This window comes from Nelumbo lutea, chromosome 1 (genome assembly GCF_056320005.1).
Source record: "Nelumbo lutea isolate HS-2025 chromosome 1, American lotus-T2T, whole genome shotgun sequence".
NCBI lineage: Eukaryota > Viridiplantae > Streptophyta > Magnoliopsida > Proteales > Nelumbonaceae > Nelumbo > Nelumbo lutea.
This window is the reverse complement of record NC_142684.1, coordinates 206251131-206266574: the sequence shown is the minus strand read 5'-3', so window position 1 is coordinate 206266574 and position 15444 is coordinate 206251131.

Here is a 15444-nt window from a genome sequence, read left to right as displayed (position 1 = left end):
ATAGTGCAATAATTCTGCCCCTTTTATCTCTAAATACACCTCCAATGCCGGAGGGACCTGGATTTCCTATGCTACTACAATTGAAATTTAATTTAATAAAGCCCCTGTCCGGTGGGCTCCAATGATGAATTGTGACGGCCATAACAGTAGAAGAATCTGCCACTGCCATCCAGTTCCTCAATATATCAGTTGCTGAAACACTAGAGAAACCTTTCAGGGACTTCATCCAGTGCACCACTTTAAATTTGATTGCTTAAAAAACTTCTTCTTTACTTCTTGCTTTATCCAGGAAGGTTCTTGAGTTCCTCTCTTCCCAAATTGTCCACAAGGTAGCAGCTCTTATACAACTCATAGTTTTCCCTTCTTTTTTGTCTATGAAAACGCTATTGCATCAAACATGCTTTGTACACTCACAAGAGGGATCCACCTGCACACAAACAAGGAGAAGCACCATTTCCAAACCAAAGTAGTAAAAGAACAAGAGACAAATAAGTGATATAAACTCTCACCATCAGCCTTACAAAAGACACACCAATGAGGGGATAGACACAAATTGGGCTGCTTTTTTTGAAGAAGATTAAGTGTGTTAATCTTTCCATGTACAACTTCCCAACAAAAAGCCGCAATCCTTGGCGGGACAGGTCTGCACCATACCTCTTTCACAGGAAAAGAATGCAGAGTGCTAGGGGAGGGCTGTAACAAAGTTTTGGGGAAAGAAGCACAAGAAAAGGAGCTAGAGGCAATACATGTCCAGATTTGACTATCAAGTTAAGCTGGCTCAAGAAAGACTCCCTCCAACAGTTGTAATAGGGTAATTACATTCTGAAATTCTAAATCTTTGATACCCCTTCGAAAGCTTAAAATCCCAATTAACCCCATTATTTGAAGAAGATTGAACTCAGAATTTGGAAATTGACTCATTTTTAAGGCTTGAGAGGGCATATAGTGAAGGAAATTGATCCTTTAAAGTGTAGGTGCCTATCCATATATGTTCCCAAAATTTTATGTCATTGCCATTACATAGATTGTACCTGATGTAGGGGATGAATGTAGGTAAAATTGCATCGATAGCCTTCCAAGGTGTCTTTCGGGTTGCCTTCAGTAGACTAGCATCCCATCCATTGTCTAAGAGCCCATGAATGCTCACTATCACCTTAGCCCACAATTTGTCCCTATCCTTAGGCAATCTCCATAACCACTTCCGAAGTAATGCTAAATTCCTTTTTTGTATATTGCCTAAACTTAACCCTCCTTTTTTGCTCCAACACACAACCTCCGAACTTATCCAATGATTTCTCTTTTCCTCCCCTGTTTCCCACAAAAAATCCCTCATCATCTTCTCTAGGCTTTTGGACACACTAACTGGAGCCTTGAAAATTGACAAATGGTAGACAGGTAAGTTGGCTATTGTTGAGCTTATCATTGTAATCTTGGGAGAACTTTTCTAAGATTGGATTCCAGAAACCAACTTCTTTTGGGTTAGCTCCAAGGGGAAAACTTAGATAGGTCAAAGGCCATGATCCAACACTATAATCTATAATCTTTGCACATTTTGCCAATTCCCCTTCCCCCATATTGACCCCCGTGGGGAGCTCGGGATGCATCGTCAAACAATCGGGACACCAGTTTAATAATTTATATTTTTCCAATCCTCAAAACTAAATAAAGAACGTAGTTTAGTGGTGAGGAAGGGGTCGAATCCTTAGGGAAGCAAGGTTAAAAATTATTATCTTGTTCCAAACAAATAAGAAAAAGAAAACAGATTTGAGATTTGTGGAAAATAAGAAAATAAAATTTACTAAAGCTGAAATTAAATATTCAGAATTGAAAAAGATAAGAAATAAAATTCAGAAATTAAATAAAACTAAAATTAACAAGAAAATAAATAAAAATATGTTGAAATTCGGATCCAGTGGCGGTAGCTTTCCGGGAAGACAATCAGCAAGTCGTTCCTCCTCCGTTCAGCCCTCGAATCCCTCGAGACACCTTAGCCTTGAATTGAATGAATTTAGATATGCAAAAGACAATGAAAAATATAAATTAAATCAAGCCAAAATTGAAAATTACAGAAATTAAATTGCTAGAAAAACCGAATAACAAAAAGAAAGAAAATAAAACAAAATAAAAATGGTGGATCAGCTCTAGTGGCGGCAGTTGCAGGTTGGACGAATTGCTTGCAGGAACCCCTCCTAACAAGAACTGGGCGTCCTCCTTCCTGTAACCTTGAACCCCTCAAGAAGCCTTGGCCTTGTGAACTGGTCTAACCAACCCCTTCTCCAGGGCCCTTAAGGTCTTTTTAATAGAGAAGGGTGGACAAAACTGGGATTAGAGAGAAAGAGAGGGGCGGTTAGTGGGTTTATGTAGAAAATGGGCGCCCCTAGGGTTTAGGAAGTGGAGGGTTAGGCTTAAACTAGAGGGATCCTACGGCTAGAGTGAAAAGGAGAGGGCGCCTATAAGTATGGAGGGCTGGGATTTAAGCTCCTAGGATTGAATGTTGGTGATTTGGGCGCCTAGGGCTGAAAGATAGAGATTAAAAGGAGTGGGTGGCGCCCTAGGGTGAGTTGCTGAGATAGAGAGTGAAATAGAGGGCTGGGATCTAGTGGCTAAAGGCTGAATGGTAGGGATTAGGAGTTAGGAGGCGCCTTAGGGTTAGAATGCTAAAGAGATGGCGCTGTAGAATGGAGGGTGGAGATAGCAAGGTGAAGATCTAAGGGTATGAGAGGATTCTAAGGCTTGGATGGTTGAGATTATATGTTAGGGAGGAGTGGAAGGTGAAGATTTAACAGTTAGGGGCGGTTAGGATTTGTTAGAGGTGAATAGAATGTGTGGGGAGGCGCCCTAGGAATTGCTAAGGAGAGGGGAGTATGCTAATATAGTAGGAGGGGCGCCTTTCTAGGTTTAGCAGATAGGAGGCGTCCTCTTGTGCTTAGTTTTTCACAAAACACCCCCTCTCTTAGCTGGATTTCTCACCAGCTTCCCAAAATCTACAGAAAACTCTGTAAATTTTCTAGTTTTCACCTAGAATTTGCACAGGGACCTTAGAGGTCACAACATTGAATTTAATCAGAAAAAATGATACAAATTAGTCAGTCTAAGGTCTAAAATACCCCTAAAATGATGCCCTTAAGGCATCAAAATATAGAGTTATCACACCCCCAACTTAACCATTGTTAGTCCCTTAGCAATGCGGCCTTAAAATTACATTGAGTAAAGAAATCATTCCCATTGCAAGATCATCCTTGACAAAATATGCCAAGTATCCTAATTCCAGAATTCTCAAACTTTGTATAGATTAGTATTGGGTTTAAGGGGTAAAACTGTTCTGATTTGAATATTACAGAAACTTGGCTTAAAAATCTTATATACCCTTCCATTTGCAGACTGTCTCGATAAGGTAAGATTGATTTTTGAAATCAGGCGGGTATTTTTCTTATCATTTTCGATAGTGAATTTTTACTCCTAAATTTGATATGCACACACATTTTTTATTACTACCTTCCACCGTTTGACGCAAATCTCGATACTTGACTTAGGTGAAGAGACCTAATTACTAAGTGTTGGGTAAGTGTCTTTGGCATTACCTTTCCCGTTTGACGCGAATCTGGACACTTAACTTAGGTGAAGAAACCCGGTTACTAAGTCTAGGGTGTCCATTGACATTTTATTATCTTTTTTTTTGCTGTTTGTAAAATTCAGCACTGTTCGGGGTAGTTCACTATCTCTATTAATTTGAAGATTTTTTCGTTTGATTTCTCAATCTTTCTATTCTTATCTTTATAGGGGCAAATTTGAAAGTATTTTCAATTTCTAAACGGTTTCGACGACATTCAAACAAGACCAATTTAACTCCTGTCACTTGCTACCATTCTCTACAAAATTCAATATTCTTTTATTAGTTTCCTCAACTTTTTCTGTTTGGGAATCTCTTTTAATGGAAAAAAAATTTAAAATTTTTAGTGAAATTTTAATTCTACATATTTAAAGGCTTAGCTTCTCAATTAAAAAAAAATCTCTCAATTTTTCAAAATTTTCTCTCTTTCCTTACCCCCAACTTAAATGCCATTGTCCCTAATGGCATGAGTAGAATGATGCAAAAGAGACTTGGGCCAAAGGGAGCAATCAAGAGGTAAGGATTCAATAGGGGTTCAAGATTTGCTAACTGAATTCTGAAACTTATTCAAAAAGACAAACTCTAATAAGACAACTAAAATAAAACTTTGTTGGGTTGCCTCCCAACCAACGCTAAGTTTAACGTCTTCAGCCAGACGCATTCACTCACTTCTCATATCTACACTTCCAGACTCGCTTTCTTCTTTGCACAAACAAGGCTTAGATTGGGCTAACCAAATGGTAGACAAGGCATCTACGAGGTTGTCCACTACATCTACCTTGAACTCATCTTCCCCTAAGTTTGGATACTTAGTGGTGCTAAATACATTTAATCTGACTTTCTACTCCTCAAATGAAATGTCCATTTCTACTAATTTACAGTTGATGTATGCATTGGTAGTTGCTAGAAACAGACGTCCTAAGGTTATAGGGTTATTGTTCAGTTCCTCGGTTGGGGTCATGTTTAGGACGATAAAATCTATAGAAAAGTAACAATCCTCTACTCTGACAAGGACGTCCTCAATAACACCTCGAGGAGACTTAATTGACCAATTAGCGAGTTGTAGAATTACCGGATTAGGTTTTAACTCGCTGATCTTGAACTTTTCATAAATAATAATGGGGAGCAGATTTACATTGGCCCCAAGATCCAATAGAGCCCGATCGAAAGTGATTCCAGAGATGACACAACTTATTAGAGGAGCACCAGGGTCTTTCATTTTACGGGGGAGTTGGTTTAGGAGAACCGTACTAACATCTGCCGAGAGCATCGCTTTTTGTGGAGACGATCGTGGCTCCCTCTTTTAAGTATACAACTCTTTCAAGAACTTGGTGTAGGCCGGGACATGTATCGCGTCGAGGAGAGGGATGTTAATATGGACTTGCTTGAATAACTCCCTGATCTCCTCGTTGCGAGTCTCTTTCGTCTTTCGCAATGGCCTGGGTGTGAGTGCGGTTGGAATGGAAACTACAGGTCGGTTCACTATAGGTTCTTCTTCTAAAATTTCCTTTCCTTTTTCTTACCCCCCCCCCCCCCCCCAACTTATGGTCTTCTTGCTCATTTTCTTCTTCATTGATGTTTTCAAATTTCTTTTTCTCATACGGGTCCTCTAAAATCCTCCCACTCCTTAAGGTCGTAATAGCCTTGGCATTTTCAAACTGAGGGTTCTTAGGAGGTTGTTGAACCTATTGGGGAGGAAAACCCGGTGGCTGATTTTTAGGATTGGCAACCGGTTGACTTAGTAGTTGTCATACTTCTCTCCTCACATTAGCTTCGGCTAGCTGTCCTATTTGGCTCTCTAATCTAGCGATGGATTGCTACTAAGTTAGAATTAGCTGCTGAAGCTACACGTATTTGTCATCAACTATATTGGTCTAAGGCGGTTGTGGGTAAACCTGATAAAGTTGGATCGACTGGTTCTTAGGGTAAGTCTGTTGGAATTGGCTTTGCACTTGTGGCCTCTGAAATTGCTGGGCCATGGAGTTAGATGGATGGTACTATTGGGACTGTGTGTTAAGTTGATGTGTCCTCCAAGAAAAGTTAGGGTGATTTCTCCACTCAGAGTTGTAAATATTTGAAAATTGGTCATTATTAGGCCTCGAGAAACTCTAGGCTGCCTGAACTTGTTCTTGGGTAAACAGTGGAAACTGGGCCACCGTTGGACAATCATCAACTTGGTGGGTCAGGCTGGCACAAATGGAACAAACTTCAGGATAAGGTGTAGATGGGCCCGGTTGCTGGTTATAGGTGAAGAATTGATCAAGCTTTTGGGCTATCCCATTAATCTTATCCAGTTGTTGAGACACATGGTTCCAATCTATTAGTGGCTTAGGTTGGAAGTAGTTTCTCATTCCGCAAACTCCACCCATTGAATTCATTTTATTTTATTTATTTATTTATTTTTTGATTAAGCACAAACAAGTAAGACACACGACCTAGGGGCTAAACTAAGGTTTCCTAAACTAGTGGTTCAACCAATGTGAATTCTCTTAGGTTCACTTGTAATTACACAACTTCCTTTGATTATCCAAGTAAGAGGTGGGGATGTGGGAGGCTCCCCCTGTTCTCGCAAGGACCTAATTAAGTAACCACAAAACCCGCTTAGGGTTAGTCGGTTAACCTCTTTCCTCAGACACCAACGGCTGGTTATGGAAAGTAATTACAAGCTTTCCTAAAATTCAACACACTTTTGAACCAAATGTGTGGGGCCTCCTAAAGGATCTTGCTATCCAAATTTTAAATTAAGGTTTAGGGTGAACCGCACGTGAAAGGCTGGTGGTTTTTTGGGCCAAGGAAGGATGATGAAATCCCCACCTTATCTTATTTAAATTGGATTGGCCTTAAATGGATTAACGGAAAAGCACAATAAACAAAATATATACAATTAATTACAATATCTGAACAGTTATCTCTAATATGTAATTCAGTAATAAAATAATAAAACAAATTAATTAAGCAAAGAGTGCAATTGAAAGAAATGAAAAACCCTAACACATTAACAACTAACAAGATGATTTCAGCAATTAAATAATCTTATATGATGCATGCTCTAGAATATATCAAACCCTAAATGTTGGAATGCAAATGCAAAATCTTTTAAAATATTATTTTTTTTGAAATTCAAAATTTATCATTTAAATTCAAATTCAAATTCAGATTCAAATTAAAATTAAAATTTTGAAATTTAAACTCAAATTTGAAAATTTGAATAATTTCCTAATTAATAATTAACTACTCAATTAAATAACTAATTAGATCTAAAGATGAAACAAAAGAAAAAAATAATCCTAAAAAAATAGAATTGAATCTATTAAGAAATAAAAATAAAAATAAATAACCAAAGATTCAAAAACACTATTCTACCAAGATAAATTCAAAAATAAAATGAAAAATCAGAAATAAGTTGGGACGACCATAGCTGAATCGTTACCCAATATTTTCCTTTTTTTTTTTGCACAGTTTGGCAGTGTTCTGGCGCCCTGCCTTCGACTGCTACGTCTTGCGAAAACAAAGAAGAATTCTGAGAGTTTTATTTCCAAAGATCAGAAAACTAACGAAATAAAAAAAAATAATAATGTAAACAAATCCGAAACAAAGAAATAAAAATTTTCAGTCTGTTGCTTCCCCAACAACGGCACCTAAAATGTGGTGCGCCCGGGATGCGTCGTCAAACACTCAAAACACCAGTTTAATAATTTATATTTTTCCAATCCTCAAAATTAAATAAAGAACGCAATTTAGTGCTGAGAAAGGGGTCGAATCTTTAGGGAAGTAAGGTTAAAAATTATTATTTTGTTCCAAACAAATAAGAAAAAGAAAACTGATTTGGGATTTGTAGAAAATAAGAAAATAAAATTTATTAAAGCTGAAATTAAATATTTAGATTTGAAAAAGACAATAAATAAAATTCAGAAATTAAATAAAACTGAAATTAACAAGAAAATAAATAAAAATGTGCTGAAATTCGGATCCAGTGGCGGTAGCTTTCTGGGAAGACAACTGCAAGTCGTTCCTCCTCTGTTCAACCTTTGAACCCCTCGAGACACCTTAGCCTTGAACTGGGTAAATTCAAATCTGCAAAAGACAAAGAAAAAAAGAAATTAAATTAAATAAAAATAAAAAATTATAGAAATTAAATTGTTAGAAAAACTGATAACAAAAAGAAAGAAAATAAAACAAAATAAAAATGGTGGATCAGCTCCAGTGGTGGAAGTTGTCGGTTGGACTAACTGCTTGTAGGAACCCCTCCTGACAAGAACTGGGCGTCCTCCTTCTTGTAACCCTTGAACCCCTCAAAAAGCCTTCGCCTTGTGTACTGGGCTAACCAACCCCTTTTCCAAGGCCCTTGGGGTAGGGGTGTAAATGGATCAAATTCAAATCGGATCAGGCAATATCCGAATTTGAATCCGATATCCGAATTCAATTCGATATCCGACGGATATTGAAAATTAATATTCGAATTCGAATCCGATTAAATATTCAAATATTTGATTTGATTCAAATTCGATTAATTAATTATTTTAGATAATTAATAAATAAATAAAATAAATATGTTATTGATATAAATTATATAAATATATAAATTATTTATATAACTTAATTATTATATATATATTATATAAAATATTTTATATATTATATATAAGAATTAAAAAATCGGTCGAATTCGGATATTTATCGAATCGAATCGGGTCATATTCGAATTCGAATCCAATTAACTATTCGGTAAGAATAGGATATTCGAACTCGACCGATTAGATATTCGAATTATCCAAATTTGATTCGATTATATCGAATATTGAATTTGAAATTGGATTTTCGAATACCATTGGCACCCCTACCTTGGGGTCTTTTTTATAGAGAAGGGTGGACAAAACTGGGATTTGAGAGAAAGAGAGGGGCAGCTAGTGGGTTTATGCAGAAAATGGGCGCCCCTAGGGTTTAGGAATGGAGGGTTAGGATTAAACTAGAGGGATCCTACGGCTAGAGTGAAATGGAGAGGGCGCCTATAAGTTTGGAGGGCTGGGATTTAAGCTCCCAAGATTGAATGGTGATGATTTGGGCGCCTAGGGCTGTAAGGTAGAGATTGAAAGGAGTGGGTGGCGCCCTAGGGTGAGTGGTTGAGATAGAGAGCTGAGATCTAGTGGTTAAAGGCTGAATGGTAGGGATTAGAAGTTAGGTGGCGACCTAGGGTTAGAATGCTAAAGAAATGGCGCCCTAGAATGGTGGATGGATATTGCAAGGTGAAAATCTAAGGGTATGAGAGATTACTAAGGTTTGGATGGTTGAGATTAGATGTTAGGGAGGAGTGAAAGGTGAAGATTTAACAATTAGGGGCGGATAGGGTTTGTTAGAGGTGAAAAGAACGAGTGGGGAGGCGCCTTAGGTTTTGCTAAGGAGAGGGGGGTATGCTAATATAGTAGGAGAGGCACCTTTCTGGGTTTAGCAGATAGGAGGTGCCCTCTTGTGCTTAGTTTTTCACAAAAACACCCCATCTCTCAGCTGGAATTCTCACCAGCTTCCCAAACTCTACATAAAAATCTGTAAATTTTCTAGTTTTCACCCAGAATTTCCACAAGAACCCTCAGAGGTCACAACATTGAATTTAATAAAAAAAAAGTACATATTAGTTAGTCTATGGTCTAAAATACCCCTAAAATGATGCCCTTAAGGCATCAAAATACAGAGTTATGACGCCACTACACAACTTTTTTCAAAATTAATCCTAAGAATTGACATCCTTTCAAAGAGTTACACTGAAAGTTTCATGTTCCTTACCTAATCCAACTTAGTTCCTCCAAAAAAAAAAAGAATGGTGTCATCTACAAATGTTAAATGGGTAATAGGTACACCCTCTCTTCTTACTCTCCACCCTCTCAACAACCCTCACTAATCAGCCCTTAGAACGATTCTGCTTAGAACATCAACTATAAGTGTGAAAAGAAAGGGGGATAGAGCATCTCCATGTCTTACCCACGTTTAGCTGGAAAGAGACAAGATCTTAAGCACCCCAAATCCATTTGCACCATCTCTTATCAAACCCACATTACCTTAAAATCTCGATTAAGAAAGTCCAATCAACTTGGTCATAAGTTTTTTCCATGTCCAACTTGTGAATTAATCCTTTTATTTTTTCTCTCTTCATTTCCTCAACACACTTGTTAGCAATTAAGATTTGATTAGTGATTTGCCTATCTTGGACAAAAGCCCATTGATTGGGAGTTATGAGGGAGGGGAGGACCTCTCGGATTCTTAGAGCCAAGACCTTTGCTAGAATTTTGTACAATCTATTCACCAAGCTGATGGGTCTAAAGCCTTTTGGGTGACTAGCTCCACTTTTTTTAAGAATCAAAGTAATAAAAGTGGAGTTTGCACCTGGATTTTTTATTTCCCTTTCAAAGAACTCATTGAAAGTCCCAATTAGATCATCTTTTAGCACTTCTCAATAGTCTTGATAGAAAGCCATTGTGAAACCAAAACTTTTGGCTCTATCCAAAGAAAAAACCGCCTTCTTGATCTCCTCCTTCTCAAAAGGTCTTTCCAATCAAAACTTTTGGTTTCCCAAAAGGCTAGGCCAATCCAAACCATCAACCCACAGATTTTCAACTGACAACCTTCTATAAATTGCTTTAAAATGTTTCAAAAAGGCCTTTGCAATTGCTCCTTGTTGAGATATGACCTCACCATCTATCTCCAACTAAATTTGTTCATGGGCTGGGCTTCAGGCCCAATTTTACACTATCTCGGGCTGGGCCAACTAGAATTTTGACAAAGCCAAGCCCAAGCCCGACCCATGAACAGGTCTATCTCCAAGTTAGAAATAAAGTTCTTCCTTCTTCTTGCACTAGCCATAGCATGAAAAAACTTTGTATTCCTATCTCCTGCTTGAAGCCATTGAATCCTTGATTTTTGTCTCCAACTAATCTCCTCATTTAGCAAAATGTCCTCAAATTGTCTCTTGAGTGACCCCTTAACTCCGTATCTCCCTCTTCCAATAGACCCTGAGACTCTTTGACATCCACCTCTTCAATTCTAGTCACAATCTCTTGTTTTGTTTCTTCTAATCTCCCAAACTGCTCTAAGTTCCACTCTTTAATCCTAGTCTTCAGGGCCTAGCTTCCTATGAAAGAACAATCCTTTCCATCTCACTACAGGGCTCTCTCCTTCCCACCGATCCTTCACTTTTTCGTGTAAACCCTGGATGACTCAACCGCATATTCTTGAACCTAAAAGGGGCAGGGCCCACACCTCTCAACCTAAAAATTGAATTGTTTTACTGTTGGTGGAGAATCAACAATTCAACCTTTTGGGTCAAATGTGTCAAGTGCTAACCCTTGATGTCATAATTAAATAATAATAAAAATTAAACAGATGAAAATACACAAAAGTATAAAAAATACAAAAAAAAATTGGAAAACATTTAGAAAACAAACATAGAAATATAAAAAATGTAGAAAACATTTGAAAACATATTATTACTATCATCATCATCATCATCATCATCACAAAATTGCCGATGCAAAGCATGAGCACACTTACTATTATTTACGAAAATCCAAAACTGTCAAGTAAAAAAAATCTCTTCACCATTTTGTAATAATTAAGCATGGCACTTTCTCCTCTTGATGAAAACTATTATTATTATTATCATTATTATTATTATTCTGATGATCACGGTAAAAGATGAAAATACATTAGATAACCAACATCCGGCATGTTGTCTTTTATGAGAAAAGAACTTATAAACTACCAGACGGGACTGTGTTCAAATCACCATCCTCAAAACTTATGAAAAATAACCTTTGATTTGGAATGCATGGCATCATCTTGACATTAATAGCCATTTCTTAAATGGTTATATATCCTGAAATTTTAATACATCTGCTGATCAAAATTCAAAAAAATAGAAAGAAAGAATAGAAATAATAATAAATGGTTATCCTGGAAAAAGGTAATCGATGTGATATTAATTTTTAGCACATTGCCATCTGAGGGGTGGGTAAGTTGGTATGTTAGCTGGTTTTTTCCATCTAAGACACGGGTTTCATTCCTGAAGCCACAGATTTTGGGGAGGGAGCTTGTTTATTAATGGAATTCGGATCTCTTGCCCACAAGAATTCTATCCACACCTACCCACTGGACACTACAGCTGTACATGGAACAAACATCTCTCGATGGAGTTTACATCTCTGCCCCACAATGCCCCACAGCACATCCCCATTGTGTATTGAGAGCATCTCCCGATGATGACATCATCAGTTCTGGTACATCATCGGGAGATATTCCCAATACATGATGGGGATGTGCTGTAGGGCATTGTGGGGCGGAGATGTGGTCTCCTCTCCATGAATGGTAATATATAAATATGGTAGATATTCCAAATGTACAGATGTAATGTCGTGTGAGTAGGAGATCCGAGCTCTTGTTAGAGTGGTGCTGCGCTATTCAAACCTCTATGGGGATTAGGACGTATTGCCAAAAAAAACCATAGATGTGGTTTTCTATATATCTGGCCAATGGTCTAGCTAGGTGGTGGTGCATCAGCCCTCCATGTGGAGGAAACATGAGAGAAGAACAAATTATACCGTTTTAACTTTGAAGTTTGCCCCAACTTATAATGAGAAAATTCAACAGGCAATCGCCTTGACAAATGTTTCAAAAGCCTAGCTTTTCCCTTATTTTGATGAATACACACTAGCATATGTTATGGGTCCTCAAGCCTTTAGAACCTTGAGATTTATCTTCACTCCAAAGCCCTTCTCTCTCTCTCTCTCTCTTTGACCTGCGAGAGAGAGAGAGAGAGAGAGAGAGAGAGGCGTTGTAGTTGTTGGCAAAGGATAGAGCTAATTGCCAAAGCCTAAAATTGACGCTCTTGAAACCATGTGAAAGGGCATGAAAACTATATATTCAATTCACATCATTACAAATTGGGGCCCAGAAAGATTGCCTGAATTAGGCTTAAGGACAATCCGATGCCAAGTGACACAAAGATGCTATTGAGAGCATGTGTGAGAAGAAGCTCAACCACAGTCACCACCACCAGCAAGGCCACAGCAATGGCGTTCATCAACACTGCAGATCGATGTTTCTTTGATAGCCAATTGGAAGTCCCTATCACTATCATCACCACCACCACCAACGCTCGAGGCCTTTCAAACAGTCTGACCAACAATACAACTCTGGCCGTGAGAGTGTAGAACATGGACCGATAAACCACTGCCCATGTTCGAGCCATGGCGTGGTGAATGGTTTCCCATGTTCGTGCCATCACTTGATACAGGAACGTCCCAACCAGGACACCAGCAACCGAAGCAACAAGGATGGCTTCGTAGCTTATTGCCATCTTATATAATTTGATTGGAGAAGAGACGAAGACAAAGAAGTCTGCTGTGTTATGTTGAAAGATTGAACAATGCTTCATCAAGTATTAAATAGTTCCAAGCTAATAACCATCTTTGATTGCAGAAGTTTGGAAGATTGACAGGTACAGATGGACAAGAATCTTTGAATAGCTACGAAGATCGATATTCAATATTGTTAGAGAATTGTTGGGTCGTTGTTTGATGTTGCTTATTGGCCACTTTTTTACTTGAATTGATTCGTTTCTTTCAAATTCGTCAAAGATTCCAAGACTTTATCGCCTTTGGTTTTCTGAAAAAGACACTCCCAGAAGCAAGTGTTAGAATATTCTTTTTTCTTAACACATACAACCTTCTTAGGCTTTGCATGGTTAGGAGGAATTCTTTTCTTGATGCATGCGAATTTGCTTCACCATGCCCCCACCCCACAAAAAAAAAAAAAAAAAAAAAAAAATATATATATATATATATATATATATAAACTCTTCCACTTACCAAATTGAGCTTTAAGATTGAATGGTTATTTCAGATGGTATTTTAGTGGTTAATACTTGTTGCCTCATTATAATAATTAATTAAATTTCAACCAAAGTATAGATGGATCTGTTTACTCAATAGACTTTTGTGTGAAAAAGTGTGTTAGAGAATAAAAACCTAATAAAAAATTTCACCTAACAGTAGGGCTGGATTCTAGTCGAATAATACGAGGCTTGAGCTCGACTAGTCAAGTTTGTACAAGGCTCGAGTAAAAAACTCGTATGCTCGAGCTCAATTTGAAAAAAAATGTTTTATAAAAATAAAAAATTATATATAAAAATATTTTTATTTGATATTTAGATATTTAATAATTATAATATTTTTATTATATATATATATATATATATATATATTCGAACTCAACTCACGAGCCGAGTTCTATTAGGCTCGAGCCTAGCTCAAATAGCTTGTGAAGAGCTCGACTCATGGCCACCCCTACCTAAGATCTTAAGCTTATAGGTTAAATGATTCCTTCAGAATTGCCGATTCTTTCCACACTCTAGCTCTCACCTCAGCTTCTTTGATCATGATAAGCACGGGTTCTACTTATAACAAATGTACTTTAGTTAAAATTAAAGTTTATCTCATCATCATCGTTATTATTACCATCATCATCTTGTAGCGAATGTGTTTATCCATAAGAGCAGTGATAGTTGGCTGTGCTATCGTTTGTTTTACTACATAGAAAATATAAGTTAAAAGAGGGGATTAAGTGCCAACGGTAAAGCAGCTGAAGACTCGTATCTCCCTCACATATCATTCTCTGAATCTTGCATTGCATGGTTTTTAGAGATTACGATGGACGGGCCATAGAGATGAATCCAACCAAATGAACCTGATCTTGGTTCAGCCCGTTGTATTCTTTTTTGATTATAGGGTAAATTATTGATTCTCTCACCTCCCAAATTTGTCATTGACAGATGGAGGAATTTCACAGATTCAAAGAGGAATAGGTGAGGGTTTTATAAAATAAAAGAAAAGAATAAATACAAATTTGTGAGGTGGGATAGACTATAATTTTCACTTTGATTTATTAATAAGTAAATATTTAATATAGGAGAGATGAGACCAGCCAATGGGACCACACCAACTCACCCCCCTAAGTGTTTATCTATTTAATGTAATCAGTAAAGTTTAAAGCTATCTTAATTAGCTTACAGTGGTCATGAGTTGGCAAGTTCTCTCAAACCATCAAACCAGTGAGATCAGTGTCCTAATATATCCTCCTTGCACTGTCCTACTGCTGTATTAACGGTTGAATCGAAGCTTTTCAGCTGCAAAGGTATATGTTGATATCTCAATTCACAAAACAGAGGCGCAGAATAGTTGGATAGATAGAAATTAATTATGCGTAACATGAGGTTTATGACAATGATAAACACCTCCTCTGAGGTTTCACTTTCACAAAAAACCCCTATAGTTTATCAAAAAATAAAATAAAAAAACTGCAGTTTACCTCCTTTTCATCTTAATTTGTTCAAGTAATCAAGATTTCTAAGCTATGAAATTATACTTACAACTTATTAGGGCATCTTTTAATATAATTCAAAATTTCAGATTTTCCCCTCTAAACTTCACCAGACCTAACATTTTTATAGAATTATTTTATTCTTTTCACTTTAACTTGAAGATTTTTTTTAATTAAAAGTGAAAAATTCTTTTGAAAACTAATGCATTTGTCAATGTTTTCCATCCATGACAATAAGAAAAGGGATGTAACTGCAGGTTTTTCAATACAAGGGAGGTTTACATGATTTCGTATTTTTTATACCCGAAATGGGCCGATACGCATTATGTATTAGCCAAATTTAATTTCCCTCTTATTTTTAAATTTTAATTTAAATTATCTCTTCTCTCTCTCATTAATATCAATTTTAATTAAGTTTTAAAGTTTGAGACGTCACTAAATGCCAATATAATTTAATTAAATGCTCATTT